We start from the raw sequence: 24,768 nt of genomic DNA, 5'->3' as shown, positions 1-24,768 counted from the left end.
CAAGATCCAGCCAAACACACCAAGTCTGGATTCTGTGGTTTCAGTAAAGGAATCCAGAAACCATTTTAACAACTTACCTCACTCAGTAGTATTATTTCAAGGAAAAAAAAAATGACATCTGGCTGTTGTCTTGTGGCGAGTATAGGAAAATTCGGCCAAAAGAGCTTCATCCATGTGGGGGGAAAAGTCCACAGAAGTCCCAACCTCAGCTCCCTGACACTTGTTGACTCTTGTGTGTCCATGGTTTTGCCCAAAAAACTTCAGCCACGTCATTTCCTTTGGATGAGAACTGACCTGGGTCGCTCCCTATAAGTGGCAGGTCTCAATACAATGACTCTGTGGTCAAATTTCTTACGTCAGATGAAACTCTCTCCAAATCAGGATTCCTGTTCTGACTGCCCTGTCTGATGAATGTCCCCAGCAACCTGTGGTCTCAAAAGGCCAACGACAGCTGGGTCTATGTGGACCAGGAACACCCTGACGGCACCTACCCAAGGAGTCTGTGATGTTGTTTTCCTCTTCTTGGCCGCCACCTACAGCAGAAGCTGTCAGAAAGCTGCCCTTCTTCCTGATTCAACCAGCCAACTGGCCCATTGAGATGCGTTAGTGTCCGCACCATATTAATAGAGTCTTATAGTAGGAAAAACACAGCATGTATTTATACAATGGGACTGGCAGATACCTCAGAATTGGAATTTTTTTTTCCAAAAAGACAGTTATTTCTTTTCTCTTGCAATCTCCGATCATACTTTTGGCAAGTAAGTTTATACCCAAAAGTTGCTGTACCCCAGAAATGAAGCAGAGAGCTTATACATTTGTTTGCCAACACAACGGTAGGCTTTATAATGACATGAAAATATGTTCAGGTACTTGGTCAAGCCACGTATTGCATAAATCCTTGACAAATCTCACTTTTGCCTAACAAACTTAAGCTTCTGCAGCATATTCATTATTAGGTCATTCCTTTAAAAAACAAAACAAAACCAGGGGCTGGCATTGTGGCTCAGATAGTAAGCCACCGCCTGTGATGCCAGCACCCCATATGGGTGCTGGTTTGTGTCCCAGCTGCTCCACTTCCGATCTAGCTCCCTGTTAATGGCCTGGGAAAGCAACAGAAGACAGCCCAGTGCTTGGGTTCTTGCCACCCATGAGAGAGACCCACAGGAAGCTTCTGGTTCCTGGCTTCAACCTGGCCCAGCCTAGGCCACTGTGGCCATTTGGGGAATGAACCAAAGGATGGGAGATTCTCTCTCTTTCCCTGTCTCTAGGTAACTCTGTCATTCAAATAAATTGTAAGTCTTTAAAACAAAACAAAAAGTTATCTTGAAATATTTATCCAGCCAATGAAAGAATTTGTCCTTAGGTCACTAACACCAAAAAGTGACAGGAAGTGTGATGTCTCTGTCTACCATATTCACCCTGAGCAAGTCTTTCAAGGCATCACTTTGATCATCTGCTAGATGAGATCATGATGGTCAACCTTTTTTGTACAAATTGACTTGTTTTACAAGATCTCCTTCTCACATTCTGAAAGGTTTTTTTACTGATTACATTTACCCCCTTACTTTATATTATTATTATGAAACATAGATGCCAGTGTTCAGGTGGCAATCTCCTCATTATTCATGCCTAGGCTCTAAGACTTTATTCTCCAAGGGGCTTTCCCTGACAATTCCATTCAATGTCAAACACCACTCCTAACCCTACTCCCAAGAAAATGAACACCCTGCCCACAACAACATCCATACTTGGTTTCCTTTGTTGTTGACATGATACTTGTTTGTCCGTGGTCTGTATCCCTTGACTAAATTCTAAGCACTTTAAGAACAGGTCTGTCTTGTTCACATTGGTATCTAGCCCTGGTGACAAGGTACACAGTATACTCAACAGATACTCAGCCAATATGTGCTGTGTGAATGAATGAATGAAAAGACAGTTTCTGAATGAAAAGATTCTAATCCAACATAAAAAAGATTAGACATGAAGGTTAGGTTCCTCTACTAACCCAGTGTTATTAACCAGTGGCCTCAACCAGGGACAATTTTCCTCCCCCTGCCCCCAGCCCAGGGATATCTGGCAATACCTGAAGATATCTGCATATATCGCAGTTAGAGAAGTGCTACCAGCATCCAGAGGGTAGAGGCCAGAGAGGCTGTTAACCATTCTACAATGCACAGGACAGCCCTCACAGGAAAGAGTGATGTGATTCAAAAAATGTCAGCAGTGCCAAGGTTGGAAACTGTGTCACAAATGATCTCCAGGGTTTTCGTCTCTGAACATAACCCGTCTGCCTTTACAATCCCTTCCTGGGGTCCTGTCTGAGGAATATCTGGATCAGATAATCAAGAAGTTCTCTCCCAACATCAAGACCTTAGGATTCAGTGGTTCTAACTGATTAGCAGAGCCTATGCATATGATACCACAGGTTTTCAGTTTTATTTTTCAGATTTGGGTGTCTTACCAAAAATCTTTCAGGAAAAACCCAAGATGAAGGAAGGCATGTAACTGGTCTTTCCTTAAGTGAAATGGCCTTGAATTGTTGATGACCCTATGGGGTTTGTAAGCAAGGGTCCAATGTCATTAAAAGTGATCAAGTTCTACACTCAGCATGTGGCCTCCAACTAAAATTTCTATTAAAAACACAATGCATATTTTCTTTTATCCAATGTGTAAAGCTATCTTCTTTCTAAGCGATGGAGCTCCAGGCTACTCAAAATCACTTTTCAGAGGACAAGTAATGTGTTCCTTTTTGTTCTATGTCCCCAGGGCCCAGCACAGGTCTGGCCCTGATGAGATTTGTGGTATGAATGACTAACAGTATGCATGCCTGCTTTCCAGGAGAAAATGAAGCAATGGCACCAATTCAAATGAAATGCTTAGGAACCCAAGCAATTCCTGAAAGCCTCCAAGACCAGAAAAGCAAAACAAAACAAAATTTAGTACTGTATGACACTTCCCACCACAACTAATGTGGCTAAGGAATCCACATCACGATGATTAGTTGACTACGGGGATACGAGAAATTGTAAGCTCTCACTTATTCTTGATATTTAAGTAGACAGTCATCCTCCTTTTCCTCAGCACCCAGGTCCTCTGGCTGCACTGTTCCACCCTTGTATTCATCATGCTGAGATAATACCTGGGGTCATTATCTATGGCTACATTTGACACTTCTTGGTCTCCTTCTCTCCACAAAAACTTTTCCATTCGTTTTACTTATGTAGTTAGTTATTTGAAAGAGTTACAGAGGAAAAGGGAAAGAGACACAAAGAGGGAGAGAGAGAGAGAGAGAGAAAGAGAGAGAGGAAGAGAGATCTTTCATCCTCTGGTTCACTCCTCATATGACCGCAGTGACCAGGGCTTCGCCAAGCCGAAGCCAAGATTCGGGAGCCAGGAGCTTCTTGTGGGTCTCTCACATGGGTGCAAGGGCCCAAACACTTGGGCCATCTTCCATTGCTTTCCCCAGGCCATTAGCAGGGAGCTGGATTGAAGTGGAGCAGCTGGGACTTAAATGGGCACACATATGAGATGCCAGCGTCAGATGACAGCTTTACCTGCTACGCCACAATACCGGCCCCCCAAACCTTTCTGCTCTTGGCTTGCAAAGCATTTTGGAAAGCCCTAGGAAGAATTCGACCCAAATGCTATCGTAGAGGTAGGTATAACAGAATTAACTAGAAGCAGAATTTTCTCTCCTTAGCATCCCTACAAACTACTGAAACCACACATAACTTGTGCCGTCTTCAAATCAAAAAAGAAATGCTCTGAAATAACCTTGGTCAGGCTGAAAATGTCCACTAGAGAGGAGATCTTTAAAGATCACACAGCTCAACCTGGCCCAGCATCTCATTTTTCAGATGCGAAAAAAATCAGAATCTCAAGTAACATCACCTGCCCAAGCCTTCTGGAACACAAAATCTTTGATGCCAGAAAAAAAAAAATGTTTATTGAATTCCATAATTGGAGAAGGGAGATCAGTAGTTGAGACACTCCATAAATGTTGTTCAGTGTATCAAAGACTATTCAGACTTAAAGTCTCTGCACCACACATTCTTAGTAATAAGCCTCTTTCTTCACTGGGGGGCCGATTCCAGTGTTTCCTCTGCTCTGGATTCACACTCCGGAGAGTTAACTGAAAAGGTACAAAATCCATTGTCTGCAGTTTGTTCAAAGAACTTCTTAGGCATGCAAGCAGTGTGTTCAGACTTTGGAAGCACATTTGGAAGACTGAAAGTTGCTGACAAAGGTATACACGCAAGAACAAGAGCTATAACATTGAATTATCTTTCTTCAGAATCCAACCTCATGGAATCAGAACAAGGTTATGTAGTAGCTTTATGCCTGCCAAATCTACCCCCTGAGAAACATCGTCTTGTTTCTTATGGAAAATGTGCACAGCCAACAAAGTCACTGAAGAGTCTGGCTGAATGAGCCTTAGGGGTATCTGGAAACATCAGGGTCAGTTCATGTAAAATGGAACAGAGAAAAGTCGTCAGTCCTACAGATGCCTGGCAGGGAAGCCAGCCTCCTTCTAGAAGACCTAGTATGTGGCTCCGAACAATAATACCAGAGTATTGTTGATAGCAGATTTCACTTCCAATTATAGGAGGGACCTTCAAAAAGTTCATGGAATGTGCAATATTATGAAAAAAAATTATGGATGCATTTCAAAATTTTTTGCACTTGGGGCCAGTGCTGGGGCACATCAAGTTAATGAGTTAAGCCACTGTCTACAGGGATGGCATCCCATATGAGTGCCAGTTCGAGTTCCAGCTGCTCTACTTTTGATCCAGCTCCCTGCTAATGCACCTGGGAAAGCAGCGGAGGATGGCCCAAATACTTGGGCCCCATTTGGGAGAATTGGAAGAAGCTCCTGGCTCCTGGTTTTGGCCTGGCCAGCCCAGGCTGTTGCGGCCATTTGGGGAGTGAACTACTGAATGGAAGCTGGCTTGCTCTCTGTCTCTCCCTCTCTCTCTGTAATTCTTTCAAACAAATAAATAAATCATTAAAAAAGTTTTTGCACCAACATAAACTTACCTTTTAACTTCATTTTCCACCAACATTTTATATATTGCATTCTGAAACCAACCATAACTTGGGATATCTTTTTGCATTTACTAATATATTAATTTACCCTTTATGTATTTATCTATCTGTGTTCCTGGTAGGTATCTATATCAATTTGCTGGATATAAAAAAGCTAAAATTTATCAGAATGCCTGGGAATCAACTTTAGCATTTTAAATATTTTCCCATAAAGTGTCCACCATCATTCTGAAGAGCTTAGCAATCAGGAGACTGTTAAGGTCTCTTCGTTTGGTTCCATTTTTTCCTTCATGTAGAATATTTCTTTCCACATTTTAAAAGCCCCAATAATTGTCATCTTTTAAGACAATGGTTCCCAATTTCTGGTCCCCAAGGCAGCAGTACCAGCAACCCCTAAGAACTTGTTAGAAATGCAAATTTTCAGGTTCCATTTCAAACCTGAATGACAAACTCTAGTGGGGAGGCCTAACAACTAACAACCAGGTTTAACAGCCTGGAGGCTAGTTCTGATTCCTGCTCAAGTTTTAAAACCAAGCTCAATTTTCCTTCCTGTATGATTATTCCTTTCCTTCCTGTATGTATGTCTCTGAGACCACCAGTTAGACCAGGAGTAACCCCTTCGTCTGGAAGCCTACTTTTAAGTGCTGTGGATTGGATGAATACAATATAGCTATACAGTCCTTAAAGAGCATGGAAGATTAATGTTTGCAAATATTTATCTTCTTATATAGCAATTAAGGGGAAAATACCAAGTTGCACATCCAGCATCAAAAGCAATTGAGAGTACACTCATAAAAGAAAATTATTGTCCTTGAAAGAATGAATATTATGGCCAATGCAACGCTAATACTGATACTCATTTCCTTAATAATTTCAGAACCAGTCATGACTGGTGTCCTTGATATTCCAAAGCAAGACATGGCAATCCACAGAGGAAAGAATCATAGAATTTTATCTAGTAAATACTGAGTTGGTTAAATCCACAAGATTCTAGACTGCTCTATGACAGGAAACTTTCATGACAAAATCTTAATAGAGAATATCTCCAAACTTGGATAAGTCATTTGACTGTTGCACTAAAGCTAAAGTGCACAGCCAAACACTCAGTCAGAACCAACATCTAAAGACACAAATCTCTCAAAATAATATGTATGCTTTAAACTCACCAAGAGATCAAGAAAAAAATAGTGACTAATTATTTTAAACTGCAAACAAGGCTTGGCTGGAGGAAAAATATAAACAGAACTAGAAAAGGCTTTGGCTACACCTAATCAACAGACATATAGGGTCCTCAAATCAAAAGAGGGACTTAAAACTCAGCATTGGAGAGTTTAAAGATAAAAGTCATCAACTGAATCCTGCCCAGGAACACAACCAGGGTCCTTTTAAATCGATGAAGGACTGACTACAGAAGAAAGACAAAGCACTGGGACTCAAACTCTGGTTCTGGAAGCCAAATTACACAGGGATCGAGGCGGAGATTTAGATATAGGACCCGTATTATCTGAAGGCTGAGAGAAAGTTCTGATAGCTACATCTGAATCTAAGAGACGAAACTTAGAAAACAAAAATGGACTGAGAGGAGAGAAAAGGGGACAGAAATATCATGGAAAAACCAATCTACAATCTATTCAGAAGGAACATGACACAGAAGGAAATCATATTCAACAATTAGCAGAGATTCTATGACAGAAGAGATCAAAGATGCAATGATAGGACATCAGGATGAGATGAAAGGGAAGCTGGCAATTGAAGAAAGCAACTGAAGACAAAAACAAAATCACTGCAGAACCAGTAAATATATTAAAGTTATGAGAGGTGGTACCCACAAAGCAAGAGCAAAGTGGATGATGTGGAAAGCAGTTTTCAAAAAACTGCACAAAATGCAGAGGAAAAGGACAAGTAGATGAAAGCAAGTGGAGAAGATGACAGATGAGAAAGTTTGAAAACAGAGATCCAACATACAGATAAAAGGCATTCTAGAAGCACAACAAAACAAAACAAAGCCAAAACGAAATATGCTGAAATTTATGATAGAAAATTGTTGGAATAAAGGAATATCCAATGTCCCGGGAAAGATACAGAATCATCCAAATTGAGACATCTTGGTGAAGTCAGATTCTATTAACATTAAGACACTTAAAATTAATTAAGGGGAGAAAGATGCTTCTAACTCACAGTAACACACAATGACAGAAAACGTGAAGCAGTGTTTATCAGGAGCTGAGAAACAGGGAATAAGATCCAAGTATTCATTTCCAATCATGTATAAAAGTGTGAGAAAAGCATTTTAGGAAAGGGATACTCACAGAGTACAACACATGAGCAACTCTTTTGCACAATCTACTAAGTGATGTATAGTACATCCAATCAAGAGCAGGTTGAAAATCCTGATCTCGACAACAGGCAAGTTAGAGATAAGCAGAGGATGGGAACACCAAATCCACGTACATGGAGAACTAAGATCAAATAATTTATAATGCTTGCATATCAATATTACCATCTCTTCAGCGTAATAATTATAATAACCATTAACTGTTCCATAATAATAAATGTGGAAGTATACAGGATTGCAAAAAGAAAAAAAATCTTTAGGCATAACGACAAAATAAAGAGGTGGGCATGTAGAGCCACTAGGGGATAAATATATGTGGGTGAATAGTCTCAATTTTCACAGCAGGCCATAAATAAATAGGTGATACTGTTTCATTCTGAGGTTAATAAATCTCTAAATAGATATATAGGCACATTAATTAAAGTTAAAAATTTAATTAGCAATAAAAATAAAAACAGATAATATTGTTTTTCATTACTATCAAGAGAGAATTAGCCGGCGCCGCGGCTCAATAGGCTAATCCTCCACCTAGAGGCGCTGGCACACCGGGTTCTAGTCCCGGTCGGGGCGCCGGATTCTGTCCCGGTTGCCCCTCTTCCAGGCCAGCTCTCTGCTGTGGCCGGGGAGTACAGTGGAGGATGGCCCAAGTGCTTGGGCCCTGCACCGCATGGGAGACCAGGAGAAGCACCTGGCTCCTGCCTTCGGATCAGCACGGTGCGCCAGCCGGGGCAGCCATTGGAGGGTGAACCAACAGCAAAAGGAAGACCTTTCTCTCTGTCTCTCTCTCTCACTATCCACTCTGCCTGTCAAAAAAAAAAAAAAAAAAAAAAAGAGAGAGAGAATTAACGAAAATATAGAGGACAAAGGAAACTGTACAGAAATATAAAGGAAAATGCATAAAATGAATTACAATCAAGTGTATATATTATTTCAATAAATGTGAATTGGCTAACTCCTTCTAGGGAAAATATCCCCAGTGTGATTTTAAAACAAAACCAAATTGTTTTTGGTTTGAAAGAGACACCCATATAGGAAAATGACACCGAAAGTGTGAAAACAACAATAATTTGGTCAAAGACCAAAGAAAGCAGGGCTCAGGATTAATATTATTCATGGTTAGATTCGACATACAACAAGCTTCAAGATGGTGAAGAACAACACTTGAACACAACTCACAATGAAGATTTATTATGAATAGGCATGCCTCTCACGGAAACAAATAAAAAAATTGCAAAATATACCAAAAAATAGGCAGAAGCACTTAACAGATTAAATGGAGATAGACAACTAAGGACACAATTGAAATAATTTAAAAAATGAGTTGAGATATATTTCACATTCTATGTCCTCAAATAGAAAACATATTTCTATTCCAAGCATCTGAGGGACATTTCAAAGGTTTCAAGTGCCTGTAGAGGTTTACAAAAATCTGTAGTGCCAGAATTCAGAGATAACATATTACAAATCAGGAAAAGTCTTAATTTCTACTTAAACTGAAAAGGAAGCAAAAATTTCAAATACTTGGGGAATTTTTTTAACAGTATCTTAAATAATTTCTGGGATAAACAGAAAAGAAAACTCAATCGCAGAATGTGACATTAAATATGTTACATATTTAAATGTTGAATTTGATAAAAGCAGTACTTAGAGGAAATTTCATGGGTGAGCACTGTGGCATAGCAGATAAAGCTGCCGCCTGCAGTACTGGCTGCTCCACTTCTGATCCAGCTCTCTGCTATGGCCTGGGAAAGCAGTGAAATATGGCCCAAGTCCTTGGGCCCCTGCACCCAAGGAACAAGTTCCTGGCTCCTGGCTTCAGATCGCCACAGCTCTGACCCTTTGCAGCCAACTGGGGAGTGAACTGGCAGATATAAGACCTCTCTCTCTTTCTGCCTCTCCTCTCTCTGTTTAACTCTGACTATCAAATAAATAATTAAGTCTTTAAAAAAAAAAGAAATTCAATAAATATAAAAAAGAGCGGTACTTAGAGGAAATTTCAGAGCTCTATGAGAATTATAAATTGAATAATAATATTTTATTATAAACCAAGAAATCATAATATTAAATGAATAAAACATCTAACTCAAGTACAAAGGGAAACAAGAAGAAACAGCAAGAGTGGAAGAAAAGATTTGATTACAATAAAGATAGAAAATCATGACTCAGTAATTACCTAATTTTTTTGAAGATTTATTTATTTATTTGAAAGGCAGAGTTTTAGAGTTTTACAGAGAGAGAATCTTTCACCTGCTGATTCACTACACAAATGGCCACATAGCCAGAGCTGGGGCAGGCCAAAGCAGGAGCCCTGAACTCCATCAGGGTCTCCCATGTGGGTGGCAAAGGCCAAGGACTTGGGCTATCTTCTGCTGCCTTCCCAGGTACATTAGCAAGGACCTGGATAGGAAGTGGAGCAACTGGGATTCAAACCAGTGCTCACATGGGATGTGAGCGTGGCAGGCAGGAATTTAACCCACTGAACCACAAAACTTGCCCCAGTAATTACTTGTTTTTAAAAATATAGCATGATAGCAAATTAAATAAAACTACCACCTAGCATAACTAAGAAAAAAGGGGAAAAAAGGCAAAGCACAAATACAGAAAATGAAGGATAAGAGGCAGACATGATCTACAAATTGAATGGAAAATAAATTATAATTTAAAACTTACTATGAAAAACTCATGGCAATATTTATAAACCTAATTTAATGTATAATTATCTAGAAATACATGTATAATGAAAAGGAATCCAAGAAAAACTGTACCAATGGACAACTAGAAAAGAGTCTAAAAGCTAACACAATCGCAAGAATCTTAAGAAATTTTAAGGAAATAGTAAATCAGATGCTTTTTAAATTGGTCTAGCCTACAGCATAAGTGTGATATCAGTGTATTCACAAAACCAATGTATTTAATATAGATATAAAAGCTCATCATAAACAATAATGAAAGCAAATTTCACATAAATAGATGCAAAAATACAAAATAAAACAATATCACTCAAAGATCAAGTAGGTATGCCTGCAGAAAGGCAGTGTTTCAATACAAGAAAATCTATCAGGACTCCACTATATTAAGTGGTCAAAAAGAAAAAAACCTGATTACTATAGAAGCATTTCTATGGAATTCTATGAAAAGTGTTTTATGAAATTCAGGATGAAAACAGCATCATGCTTACCGATAAAATTTCAAAAAATTCAAGTCAAAAACCAGACAAGGACTGGTTAGCATCATTGTGGAAAAGCTGGCCAATACATTTGAACATGAAAACAAAGTTAAGAGAGGTAACTACTGGGAAAGAGGGCATAAAAGTTTTCAAAGGTAGGGCAAACCTACCTTACCCAAGTAAATTAGCCGGATGTGGGCCCAGATGAATGACACTTTCATTTTCAATTTGATGATTTGAAAGATTTTCAAAAAGCCTACATAAACATTTTAAAAAAAATCATCAAGGGGCCTATGTGGCGGCACAGTGAGTTAAGCTACCATCTGCAACACTGGCAACCTATATGAGAGCTAGCTCAAGTCCTAGCTGCTCCACTTCCTATCCTGCTCCCTGCCAATGCACCTGGGAAAGCATCAGAAGACGGCCCAAGTGCTTGGGCCCCTCCTACCCACATCGGAGACATGGATAGAATTCCGGGCTCTTGGCTTTAACCTGGCCCAGCTCTGGCCATTGCAGCCATTTGGGGAATGAATCAATGGATAAAAGATCAATCTCTGTCTCTCTTTTTATCTCTCCCTCTTCTCTGTAACTCTGCCTTTCAAGTAAATAAATAAATCTTTTTAAATATCTTTAAAATCATCAAACGTGAAGCAACTGGAGTGATTTGGAAAGGTACTGGTAATAATGAATTTAAGTGTCTCATTTCAAGTGACTAAGAACCCTGACTTCTGTCCACCGGAACATCCTGTTTGAGATGCTTTTCTGACTATTTAAGCCAATAATTTTAGATGACCCATATGCAATGATCTTAGGAACTCCAATCTTGAAATCATAAAGAGAACTGATTCTCAATCAAGTTGTCTTACCCATACACTTTTAGCCTTTTGAGCTCCAATGAAAATTGAAGTTACACACTCTCTCTCTTTAAAGGAATTTAACCAGGTAGAAGGAAAACTGAGAATGAGTTACATTATAAAGCCTAGCTCTCTGTTTCTCCCATCTAGAAAAATCTCAACCTTGGAACTGTCTAAACAAATGTTTTCTCCCACATTCTCTTGAAGATCCCCATGTTGGTGTCCTTGAAAATTCATGGCTTCAAGTCTACCCAGTAATCTGGTGTTTACATAGTTAAGTCTGTCTCCCATTTTTCCTGTGTCTCGTTAAGAAGAGGAGGAGGCTTCCAGTTTTTGTCTGGCTTTCCCTTCCTCACCAACACAGGTACCCATCCTTTTTCTTTTATCCTCTTACTACAATCAAAGGGTGTTCCCACTCTCCATTGCCGTGACATCCTAACCCAATTCTCTCCTTGGCTATCGGGGAGTCCACCTAATAGCTACCCCTTCTGCATTTTCAATGACCACTAGCTAGGTCATTCACACTTTAAACTCTCACACGTGCAGGGGTACGCGCACACACACACACACACCTTTGGACTATCTTCCTCTGTAGGGAAACAGAATAGGTAGAGTCAAAAAGGTCTCCAAAAAGAGTTAACTCCAGGGACCAGTGCTGTGACATAGCAGGCTAAGCCTCTGTCTGTGGTGCAGGCATCTCATATGGGCACTGGTTCATGTCCCAGCTGCAACTCTTCCCATCTGGCTGTCTGCTTATGGCCTGGGAAAGCAGTGGAAGATGGTCCAAGTGCTTGGGCCCCTGCACCCGTGTGGGAGACCCGGAAGAAGCTCCTGGCTCCTGGCTTCAGATGGGCTCAAGTCCAGCTACTGCAGCCATTTGGGGAGTGAACCAGTGGATGGAAGACCTTTCTCTGTCTCTCCCTCTTTCTGTCTGGAACTCTGCCTCTCAAATAAATAAATAAATCTTAAAACAACAACAACAAAGAATCAACTCCATAATTTATCAGCTATACTCATATTTATCCTTGACAATCTATGTAAAGTCTCCAAACCTCTATTACCACATCCATATAGAGTAATCCATGTTTCATAGAATTGTTGTGTGGAATGATCTGGATCATGACTGTAAAAGCATTTGGCATAGTTTCCACACATATATAAATATTTAATTAAAACTATTATCATTTCATTAATTCCTTCTTGTCCCAAATAAACTTTCATTCTCTTTGCTTCTCCTTCAGTCCTCTACATCTGGCTTTTGTAGCTACCATTCAGCTGAAAGCAAATGCACCATGGTCAAGAACAGCTTTCTTAGGATATTCTTCCTTTGAAATCTTACTTTAACATTATTTACGTACCATTCTCCACCACAGCCTAAATTTTCCTTACACAGCTCCCTTCTCTGCACCCCTACAGCTCTCTCCATCCTGAGCACCTCCCCTCACCAATTTCCATTTACCCTTCAGGCTCAATTTAGACCAAGTTTTCTCACTCTTGGTGCTGTTGACATTGGGAGCCTCATAACAGCTGTGGGAGACTGTCCTGGGTATTTAGCAGTAACCCTGGTCTCCCCCCAGTATGTGCTAGTAGCAGCCTCCCTGCCCAATAGTGACAACCAGTAGTGTTCCCATGGTCTCTCTAAAGACACTGCCAAATGCCCCCTTCCTACCCCCTGGAAATGGTCCTCACTGATTACCACTTTCTCTATAAAGGCTTTTCTTGCACCTCAAGACTGGACTGAAATGCTCCAGAGTGACCCTGAATCTCCTAGGCACTTTTCCCACAGTGTCACCCGCTGCATTGCTTGTCTCCCCACACTGCATTGTGAGTTCCTTGAAAGCAGAAACTGTTGAACCCCAGCTCTAGCCAGAGTTCAGAACCTATATATGGTTCTTCTGTCAGTTGGAAATAAATTTACCATAAAACCTAGCTTAATAATAGATTCGCAAGGGAAATTTGCATGCACATTAAATACACACTTTGATTATAACATGCATCAATTTTGAGAAACGTATAAATGTGGGGAAAGTGTCTTGGCACAGAGGAGCTAAGGAGCCAATCACTGAATAACACTGCTGAACTGAAAGGCTGTGTGTGTGTGTGTGTGTGTGTGTGGTGGGGGAGCTGTATTTTGTTGGAGGAGCTGAGCATCAGCATTACTGAACGACTTTAGCCTCAGTCCCACATGGCCATGAGTCAGGGGCTTGGCTTGTGGCTGAAGGCGATTCCACGGTAGATCAGTAGGGCCCTTCTGCCAGGATCTTTCCCTCTCTATACTCAAGTACAAGTCATCCCCTTCCCTAATCTCAGTGCTATCTTTGTTTTAAGATTCCCTAGCAGATTCGGCATTTTGGGACTTAATGATAGGTTTCTACCTTCATCCTCCTTTTCTCATATCCTTGTGCACATTATTATGCTCCTTATACTGTTCCTGCCTCTGGCAATGAAATTTCAGACAAAGAAGAGTGTCCTTACAAAATACAACTTTCACTCATAAACGTAACTGCATTCCAGAACACTGGCGGATATGCAGGATGAGAAACACAATGATTGAAAAGGTCTCCAAACTATTTATTTCTATGGAATTTCTCAAAAGAAGTAAGTCTTTAAAGATCCATATATGAAAGTAGAATAAGGTCTCTAATGACCAAAGTTCAACACAAGGTAGGCAAAGCTTGCCTGCCCTCAGAGCTAAGACCCCAGGCAGCTTCATGCTGCATGCCAAAACCTGTACTTCTGCTTGAGGAGTACTTAGGAGAAGGTTTTATTTTTTTAAATATTTATAGTTAAGCAAAAAAAAATGGAATGGAAAATGAAATGCATAGCCTGATAATTCAAATAATGGTAATAATACTAATAAAATACTAATAAAGATATTAATATATAAATATAGGAAAAAGTTCAGAAAGTGTATGTCTGGAACATTTACCAGTGAAATTTGTCTGAGGGCAGAGTTGAATAGAACATCCACATGTGGGTTTTGCAAGCTGGATATTATTTTTAAAGTTTAAATGTTTTCAGAGAAATAAAAAAAAGCTAAACATTTTCTCTCTTAAAAAAATCCTGAGACCCAAGAATGGCTGGCCAACAAGTCAACCATATTTTAGGGAACACGTGGGTGTTGTGATCACTTTGGTGTTTAAATACTTAGTATGAGTGTACCCAATAATACAGGCACGTGAACAAAAGAGGCACAGCCAACGCTGACCACAGAACACTAACTGCCTATTAGCAAGTATGTCAAATGTCAATGCTTTGCTAGCTGCCTTCATAAACTTCAGACAGGAGTAGGTGTGTCCCATACAAGAAGCAAGGTTTGGCAGGAACACAAACTTTAATCAATCATTGACCCCAACTGGCTGACCATTCCATCTAAAGTTCTATATTGTTCCATGAGGCCCATTGGAGGATGCAGACGCTATCCTCAAGGGATTATTTACTTTGCCTTTTCCCCCAAACACATAGAAACATCTTAGATGTCTTCTAGGAAATGTTAGAAGTGGTATAACCTACGACCCTTTGGAGACATATGGGACAACCAATCATGGCCACCTGTAGTCACAAATGAGATCCTGAGATCACGATGGATATATATATATATATATATATATATATATATATATATATACACACACATATGTCCTGAGACTCAATGAGGAAAAGTCTGTCCTGGCAGTGTTAGGTCATTGCCAAGATCCACTCCATCTCCCATCTACACTGGCAAAGAAGGAATCACTGGCCTAGACCTCTCTGCCCTCATTAAAAGAAATCATTTTCAACTGAACTCAAACCAAATGTTTATAGATCAGCAACAGTGTGCCAACATCATCCACTTATTGAACATGTGAATGTCTTCTAAGTAGCTGGTATGATTCTAGACATGGAAGACAAGCAGAAAAAAAGACAAAGGGAACAAAAGTTTCATATAAGGTATGCTCTTCCTCACAGGAATGAAAACAGAATTGAGACGAGATTAGCACCAAAAAAAAAAAAAATAGGGGATAAAGAATCCCAATACCTTATAATGCAGTGTGGATTGCTCTGATATAGTTTCCAAGTACAAAGAAGGAGAGAGATGATGGTTTGAGAATTTGGAAAAAGAAAAGACACCATTCAGGACTGGGGAGGGTGGGTTTGATAGTGAACATTCTTTTCTCTCTCTCTCTCTTTTTTTTTAAGATTTATTTATTTTATTTCAAAAATCAGGGTTAGAGAGAGAGATTTTCCATCCACTGACTCACTCCTCAGGTGGCCACAACGGCCAGTCCCAGGCCAGAGCAAACTCAGGAGCCTAGAGCTTGACCTGATCTCCCTCATGGGTTGCAGGGGCCCAAGCACTTGGGCCATCCTCTGCTGCTTTCTCAGGCCATTAGCAGGGAGCTGGATCAGAAGTGGAGCAGCTGGACACAAACCAGCTCCCATATGAGATGCCAGCACTGCAGGTGGCAGCTTAACATGCTATGCCACAACACCGTCCCCAGTTGTGAACATTCTTAAAAGCTTGGCAGTCAAGGCAAGTCAGTAGAATTAGCATAGGTTCCAGGGAGATAACGAGAGGTCACCTGAGCAGCTGAGGTCTACCTCCACTGCCCACCACCTGACCTCAGGCAAGCTACACAACTGCTTCCTCACCTGTATGATGGGTCTAGAAATAGTCATTTCGTGGGGATCAAATAAGATAACATCTACAGAGTCTCAAATGTCCTACCCATCCTTCCCTCCCTGCCTTCATCTGGAGAGCAAAAGGGAACTTTTATCATCTCGATTCAGGAGAATGTGATACAATGAAAGCTGTGTCCTCTCAATATTTTGGCAGCACAGTGAAGGACTCCTGGGAGCAGAGAGGGCGGGGAGACACAGGCTGCGAAAGCAGATGCTAAGATGGTCCAGAGATGAGATCAAGCAGGCCTGAGCCAGGGTGTGAAGGGAAGGGGTCAAACCTACCCAACATTGAAATGGGAGAAAGGACAAAAGCTAACTCTCAATGGATGCCATCTACTAACTTTCCAACTCCACCAGAGTGAACTGATGAGATGTGGTCAAAGCTCGGTTTGTTGGACATACGTCAAGTGCAGTCTGTTCTTCAGTTATGAAAGAAAATTGCACTTTTAGCTGAATTTAAGAACACTGCCTATGAAGGTGCAGAACACTGCCCAAGAAGCAACAGCCTTCATGTTGGAATAGTTTAAGCAGATGGTGCCCAGAGACAAGGCATCAACTACGGGTAATTGCACTCTCATACATTTTCTACTTAACTAGATAGCAAGTAAATTACCTAGACCAACAGTGTCAGAGAGAACTATAATACAAGCCATATATGGAAGTTTAAACTTTCTGGCAGCCAAAAACAGGCATATTTAATTTCAATAATATAGTCTTTTTAGCCTAATATATCCAAAAATACTACATCAGCAATCGACATAACACATTTACCAATTTTTAAAATTTTTCCTTTGATTAATAACTTTTGCTTCTTTTTATTCAAAAGACAGAGAGACGGAGACAGAGACAGAGATGGAGAGATTCCCCCATTGGCTATTTTGCTTCCCAAATGCCCACATTAGCCAGGGCTGCGCCGGGCCAAAGCCAAGAGCCTGGAATTCGATCAAGTCTTTGACATGCGTGGCTGAGACCAAAGAATTTGAGCCATCACTTGCTGTCTCCCAGAGTATGCATTAGCAGAAAGCTGAAATCAGTACAGGGGCTGGAACTCAAGCCTAGGCTCTAGGACAGGGGATGTGGGCATCGCAAGTGGCCTGCTACCTGCTGCACCAACATCTACCCTTAATCAATATAAAGCAGTATTGATGAGGTTTTTTAACATTCTTGCTTTTTCTCTAATAAGTTTCAAAATTTGGCATATTTTAGACTTACAGCAACATATCCTTTCAGACCAGGCATATTTCAAGTGCTCAAAAGCCACTTGTAGCCCAGGGCTATTGTAGTGGACAGCACAGTTCTAGAAAGCCTTGAAAGACCCCTTTGAACAAAACAGTTTTCAAGAGTTTGCATTGACATTCACCTTGAGGTAGTCACCTTGGGCAGCTGAACATCTGGGGTGAAAGATTTAAAATGCCGATTTAATCACAACTGTTGCTGCGCGTAACAGTCCTGTATTGCCTCTATATTTTCATCAAGATTAAGACCCATGAGTTACGGATCCCTCCCGTTCAAAAAGCTACATATTATATTGTCTTATGGATTATTGAGCAAAGATGTTTACACGTGTTCTCTCTGCAACAATAAGAGATACGGGTCTTCCTCAAAGCACACTGTCACTACCGCCGACATTGTCAAACTGGTCATTTTTGGAATGCACCAGCCCTGAAGCAGGTCCAGGTGTAAAAGCCTTCAGCCAACAAGGGCTGTGTTGAGCCTGGCACTGGTTCTGCAGACAGCACTTAGCCTGGTAATTAGGAGCAGGGGCTTGGAGCCCATCTGCCCAAGTTTGAATCCAGTGTTTATTACTTAACAATTGTCTGGTCTTGCTACATTGTACAGCCTCTCTGTGCAGCCATATCCTCATCTGTAAAAACTGATAAAGTGCCACTGTCTCATAGGATTATAGGACAGAATAAACGAGGTAACACATGAAAGTTATTTCGGCACATGAGTTATTGATAATTCTCTGCCATTATTTTCACGGACTTTCCTATTCTGAAAAACTACTATCAAGCTTCTCAACAGTTTCAGAGAGAGCTGTGGGTACAACTGTCCAATGGAAAGTTGCTTGATTTCATATCCCTGGCTTAATAGCTAATTGTTACGTATTACTTAGGCGTCTCAACTTCAGTGTTTTCATATGTGAAGTAGGAATATGAATAAATTTGGGTCCAACACACAACAATACAGTGAGGATTAAATTAGATAACAGAAATGGCAGATAGTTTGGCCCTTGGAACACGGTTCCTGTCCTCTCTTCCATTAGCATTGGAATAGCATCCTTCTGAGTAAAAACAAAGGTAAAGAAAAATAATTATGACAGTTCCCTTTCCCTTCTATATCAGACTGTTGCTTTGAAGACATCGGTTTGGGGATACCCTGGGGTAGACCCCTTCTGAGTTTAGTAAAAGTAAAAAACAAATCATTATGACAGTGCTCTTTTATCTTCCCGAGTCTCTGCCATGGCCTGAATCATCACTAAAATCCATCCTACATAAGCCATAGCAAGGCATCTCAGCGACAGGCTGTAAGGACTAGTCTGTGAAAGCATGGTGAGTTCCTTCCATGATGATACATCCTCACAAGGTTAGAGGATGTCCCCTGAATATCCCCAACTTCCTCTAAAAGCCTACAAAGCATGTGTCCTTCGTGGGTGAGTCATCCATGCTATACTGGAAAGGGTTGGTCAGAAGACCAAGTTTGGGTCTTTGTCCTTGGCATTCAACCAGCTATGACTTTGGGGAAGTCGTTTGACCTCTCTGGGTCATAGAGAGTGTTTCTACTTCATAAGGTTGTAGTAAAGAACAATTCATATAATGTATCCTGAAAGCCCTTTATTAATTTATAAAGAGATTCATAAGTCAATGGAAGGAAGAGGTTTATCAAAGCTTTATTTCTAAATTTTGGTTTTGATAGTGTATTTTAGCCATTTTCTCTGAGGCATAGAAGGGGAGTCTTGTTTTAATTCACTTGTGTCACCTTCCTCCAACTTTCCCCTTCTTCCAAGTTCCAACATTCCTAACTAGAGATCCAGACCTCTGACTTCAAGCAGGAATAGGATGAGGCACAGGCGAGAAGCCTGGGGCCAGGCTGACTCATGGCTGTGGAATCCATTAACAGTGGAATGCTCTCAGCATTTCTCCTCCATGTCAAGCCTCTGGGCCAGCAAGGTACAGATGACAAATGGAAGAAACAAGCACACTTCTTTGTAGACTAAAAATTGTTTGTATATGCAGACGTGCACACGAGTGTATGTGTGTGTATGCCTCCAAAGAGGAAGACAAAGCACTCAGCAAGTGATTCTTCTATCAAGTTGGATAAAACCAGAAACCAAATCAATGTTTTGAGAAAACAGGTTTTATAATGTAGAGTGTCTTCTAGTTGCCTTTTGCTCCATTGCCTTGGAGTTATTAGATGGGATTATATAGTTATTAGATGGGATTAAAAATTTTGGTAAAAACTGTGAGTGAAGAGAAAGAAAACCCTCAGATAAGCTGTTGAAATTCTCCAACACACTCAGATCCTTAAGTTGTGGAGTTACTGGCTGGGACCTTTCTCTCTGTCTCTCTTTCTCACTGTCCACTCTGCCTGTCAGAGTGTGCAGGTTGTATGAGAAACTTAAAAAAGTCAAAAACCTAAAGCAAATAAAGCCCCATACAATGCTCCTGCACAGAGCTGCCGAGTCATCTGTCCAAGTTGCACTTTCATTCAGTGGATGTCAGGATTACTACAGAACAAGAGAAAAGGACCTCAAAGGGAACATTCCAAATACTCTGTGCTTGGATTTTCTCACACAGCTGTAGTTATTAAAACTCTATTAAACCAGCCGCTAATAATTTTCAAATGGTCCATTAGTTCTACCAATGACCTTGGGCCACCACCAATTTCAGACTTTGTCTTCATGTCTTAATCAACAGCTTCAAATGGAGGTCCCTCCTCTTTCAATAGGAAAACGCATTTTGAAGGAAGATTGTTGATTGCATAGATTCTTCGACACGAGGGAATTTGTATAATGTGGAATTTAACCTAAAAACCCCAATCTTCCTGAAAGGAAAATGATTCTTCTGAGATTTCCTTCTCTAAAGCAAGGTGAAAACGAAACCTTTTGCCTTTTTTTGAATTTTTTCCTTGTTTAAAAGAACAGAATGCACGGATGGGTCTCTCAGGACTCTGGAAAACTCTCTCGAACGTGTTTGATCAACAATGGGAATTTATGGGGGGGGGGGGGGAATGCCAGGAGAAAATGCCCTAAAGCTGCTCGAGATAAATCTAAGAAAATGTCATCTATTCTTTAATCAAGGATATGGAAAGAGGAAGAACTTGCAAAAGTGATTTTATTTTCTGATGTGATTTATTAATGGGACTGAAGATGATTCTGAGAGAAATCAACACCGTGAAAACAAGAGTGCCAATATTAAAAGGAATGTCCTTTTCGTAGGCTTGGAAGCGAAAATATCTTTCTCTCTGGTGACCATCTTAACTTCAAAAGCAGAAGCAAGAATGTCAATCCGTATGGCGCTCCCCTGGCTCCTTGCTATGTTTCCATTCTTTCCACAGAGAAGGGGAAAGGCAGCCCATTGTGTGTCTCCGCCAACAGAGAGGAGAAAAAAAAATCACTTGTTTTGAAACTTTCGGAGGCCACAGATAGCTCAGGGAAAAAGAAAACACAGAGATGAATAAAGATTTGGGAATTAAACACTAAGATTTTTAAAAATCCAGAAAGTTGGAGAGTTCAAGAATTCAGAATTTCTAGTGATAAAAAGTGTGGACTTCGTGGTTTGGATACAAGGGAAAGCCATTATTCTTTTATGCCTCTTTTTGTTATTTCTTTGGTACTTCTTTTTCCAAGAAGAACTCTTCATTATTGTAAATATACTGAAAAATCTTCCGTTTCCTAGAAATCGATCATTTCACTTTTTAGCTGGTGGAGTTTCAGTTCTATACTTGATATCTTACTAATTCTCACCAAATGGGCTTAAATTTCCTTGATTTCCTATACTAGCCACATTTTATCTCCAAAAACCAAAAGAAGAAAAGAAAAACCCTGGCTTACTCTTTACTCAACCGGAAAGGTACAGAAGACGACTGAGATTCTGTGGATGCCATTTAGTCTTCAAGAACAAAAGTGAGAAAGTTGCTTGGGTCATCTCTTTGTTCATTATCACTAGCAAGTCTCCAGGCAAGAGTACGCAGTCACCTCATGCTAACTGAACAACACAGTCTATTATGCACTCCCTACGATGCAATATTGTTTCATGTCACTGCACGATGCAAGTGACATGAACTGTAGTGCAGAGGATAAAGATGGGGAATGACCTCCAGAATTCCCTATCCAAAGCATCTGACCTAAACACATTTGACCAATGTGAGACATTCACCCATACTTATCAAAGTAAGCCCATATTTGTGAGTGCGATTGGGGACAGCCTCAAATATTTGTGATCACACATGGAATTAGGGCTAACTGCCTAACACAAGTGAAAAACCATGGCTAGGGCCAAAGAGAAATAACAGCAGAGCGGGGCATATGATATTTTATTGAAATGTCTTCATGGGCTAGCTTTGAATGCTCCAAAAAGACCCAAGGGGCAGGCTTTTGGCCTAGTGTTTAAGACGTTAAGACACTCACATCCCACATCGGAGTGCCTGGGTTCCGTTTCTGGCTGTGGCTCCTGACTCCAGCTTCTGGCCTATTCGGATCGCTAAGGCAGTGGTGATAGTTCAAGTAGTTGCATTCCTGCCACCCACAGGGGAGAACATGAGCTGACTTCTGGGCTCCCAGCTTCAGCACACCCCTCGCAGGAGAAGGGGGAATACGGACAATGAACTAGCGGACAGACGCTCTTTCAGTCCATTTCTGTTTGTCTCTCTGCCTCTCAAATAAATTAATAAGTGAAAAGACTTCACCCAATAAGGTCTCTGGAAAGAGATAAAAGAACCTTGCTAAACATGTCTGAGAAACTCCAAAGAGACTAGATCAGGTGTTCCTGGAAGGAGTGCTTCAGGTATCACTGGGTTGATGAGTGGAATTTTTTTTCTATCTTTATTTTTCATTAATTTTTAAAAATATTTATTTATTTGAAATTCAGAATTACAGAGACAGGGAGAGAAAGAGAGAGAGAGAGTGAGAAGAAAGAGAGAATGAGAGATTTTCCATCTACTGCTTCAATCCTCAAATGCCCTCAATGGCTGGGGCTAGGCTAGGCTGAAGCCAAGAACCTGGAACTCCATCTAGGCCACATGGGTGGCAGGGGCCAAGCATTTGGGCCATCTTCTACTGCTTTCCCAGGCACATTAGCAGGGAGCTGACTGGAAGTAGAGCATCCGGGACTTGAACCAGAGTTCATATGGGATGCTGGTAGTGCACGTGGTGGCTTAACCCCCTGTGCCACAAAAGCCAGCCCCTATTTTTCATTAATTTGAAAGACACAGGGAGAGACAGAGACATTTTCCACGCACTGGTTCACTCCTCAAATGCCTGCAACTTCCAGGCGTGGGCCAGGATGAAGCCAGGAGTTCAGAACTCAATCCAGGTCTCCCATGCAGGTGACAAGGACCCAAGTACTAGAGCCATCAACTGCTCCTTCCCAGGGTCTGCATTAGCAGGAAGCTGTAATTAGAAACAGAACTGGGACTTGAACCCAGGCACTCTGTGATAGAGATGCCTGAAATTTTTGTGTCCCATTCACACAAGTGGCAGTGGAACATAGGCTGATGATAGATTTGAAGATATCATGCATAGCCTAGTCAAGATCAATAGTCATATATATATATGTATGTGTGTATATGTATATGTATATAGATATACATATATGTGTGTATATACATATACACATATATAAATAGTTAAAGGGCCTAAATTCCTTGACCAGATTTTATAAACATGTGGGCATAGTATCATCTATTAACACAGTTTAACCAGTGCAGAAAAAAGCTTTGTCTAAGAATCCTGTGGTCACATTAGAAGGATGAGATCAATGTGGAATCAAGCTCTAATCGAGAGCATAAAACATTCGAAGAAATGGCTACAGCCATGAGTTGGTCTGGATAGTCACAGGTATCAGTGACGTCTGCGACTTCTGAAGGCAGTGGTCCTACATCCTGGATCAACTACCATGTCTGAAAAGAACAGGTGCCAAGGAAGATGTCCAAACAGCTTTATTTGGGAGAGTTGTTCTTCAGCAATTAGAAGAAGCACAGGAACCAAAGACAAAGACGTGTCACCTACTGAAGACTGGAAGTGTGAATATTAGGTACTGAGCTTCTAGAAGACAGAGTCAAGGTCTTTCTGTTTAGCCAACATGTAGCACGAAGCCTGAGAAGTAGTCAAATGCTCAACACACGCTTGAACCAGGGAACAAATGCAAGTAAGCTGAGTGTTCAGCACTCAGCAACAGGGGAACAGGCTGTGTTTTTCCAGTAACCAAGAAGAGGTCGAGCAGAGAAGGCTGTGTAAACACCAATGGCAGCTACAAATCAGAGAGAAGGGCAGAGGGATGCACAGCCTGACAGAGTTCTCCAGCCCTGCTCTCTTTTAAGCAGACGCCTTCGTAGGGAGACCACATCCCATCACTGGAATTACTTTCAGATCTGAAAGACAGCAGCAGTGACACCAACAACCTGAGCTCGTTAACGATCACAACCCTCTGAGCTACCAGAGCACAGGGGAGCAGAGACACGGGAAAGTTTTACAAGATAAATGGGGAGGCAGCAATTTCTGAGGCCTCCCTTTCAGGAGGGGTGGGGAGGATGGGTGTGTACACACAAAGTGGATGTACTGACTTCCACCTAGGTGCCCCATTAGGCCAATATTTTGCAAACCAGGTGTGTGCAATTTGCTTATTAAAGTTCTCACCCTGGGGCAACTGACAAGACTCATCAGTCCTGGAAGACATGTGCTGTGACCCCAAGGCAAGTTAAAGCATATCCGGAATATTTTAAGCTAGAAAGAGAATCTTTTTGTTAAAGTGAAAGGGGATCATTCTGCTGAAACAACTGACTGAGAGGAAAAGGAATCAAGAGAGGTTTGTTCCCAGTTTTGCATAGAAATTATACCATTATCTTCCAAACAAAGGCTCAAGGTTATCTGAGGTTCCAGAAGGAACAAAGGAAAGATTTTTATTGATGATTCTATAAGTGGTGGCACTTCAAAAGGAAATGTTCCATCAGAGAGCAAAAGCTTCAAGGTGGCCTACATCACCTACTTCCCAACAGGTCCATGAACACCGAGACCTCTCAGAAATCTGGGTACCTCTCTCATCTCAATGGCTAGTGTAGTGGACAGAGCGATAGAGGTAGAGTAGCCAGTAGAAATAGATGACAGATCCTTGCCAAAGGAGCTGTGTGATCATGAAGATGCCAAAAAAACAGGAGAGCCCCAATTCTCTTTTACAGACCAGCCAAGAGAGGGAAATGGCTGCATCTGAAGGAATTGATAGTGGCATTTTCTCTACTGTTATCAATAACATTCTTCTCAAACTAGACGTTAACAGACTGCTCTACCTGTGAACCACAGCTGCCTCTGTGCCAAAAGCTAACCCTGGCAAGGGCAAAGTATTATCAGTTTGTACATAAGAGGATAATCAAGACAGAACTCTGATTGCAGGTGCACCATATCCTGGAAGACAAAGCAAGTCCACACTTGCACAGTAACTATCCTGTACCTAGTACTGGGCTGGACAGCAGCAGATTTGCCAGGCACACTG

The 24,768-nt window shown here is 41.0% G+C and overlaps 1 protein-coding gene across 10 annotated transcripts in view; it reads right to left on the bottom strand.

Annotated features, from left to right (window-relative positions):
• The window catches only part of ZNF462 (zinc finger protein 462), a 148,799-nt gene that overhangs the window by 95,462 nt on the left and 28,569 nt on the right, over nt 1-24,768 (bottom strand). The window lies entirely within an intron of this gene.

This window comes from Oryctolagus cuniculus, chromosome 1, assembly GCF_964237555.1.
Source record: "Oryctolagus cuniculus chromosome 1, mOryCun1.1, whole genome shotgun sequence".
NCBI lineage: Eukaryota > Metazoa > Chordata > Mammalia > Lagomorpha > Leporidae > Oryctolagus > Oryctolagus cuniculus.
The sequence above is the reverse complement of the archived record's forward strand: the minus strand, read 5'-3'. Positions and strand labels throughout refer to the sequence as shown.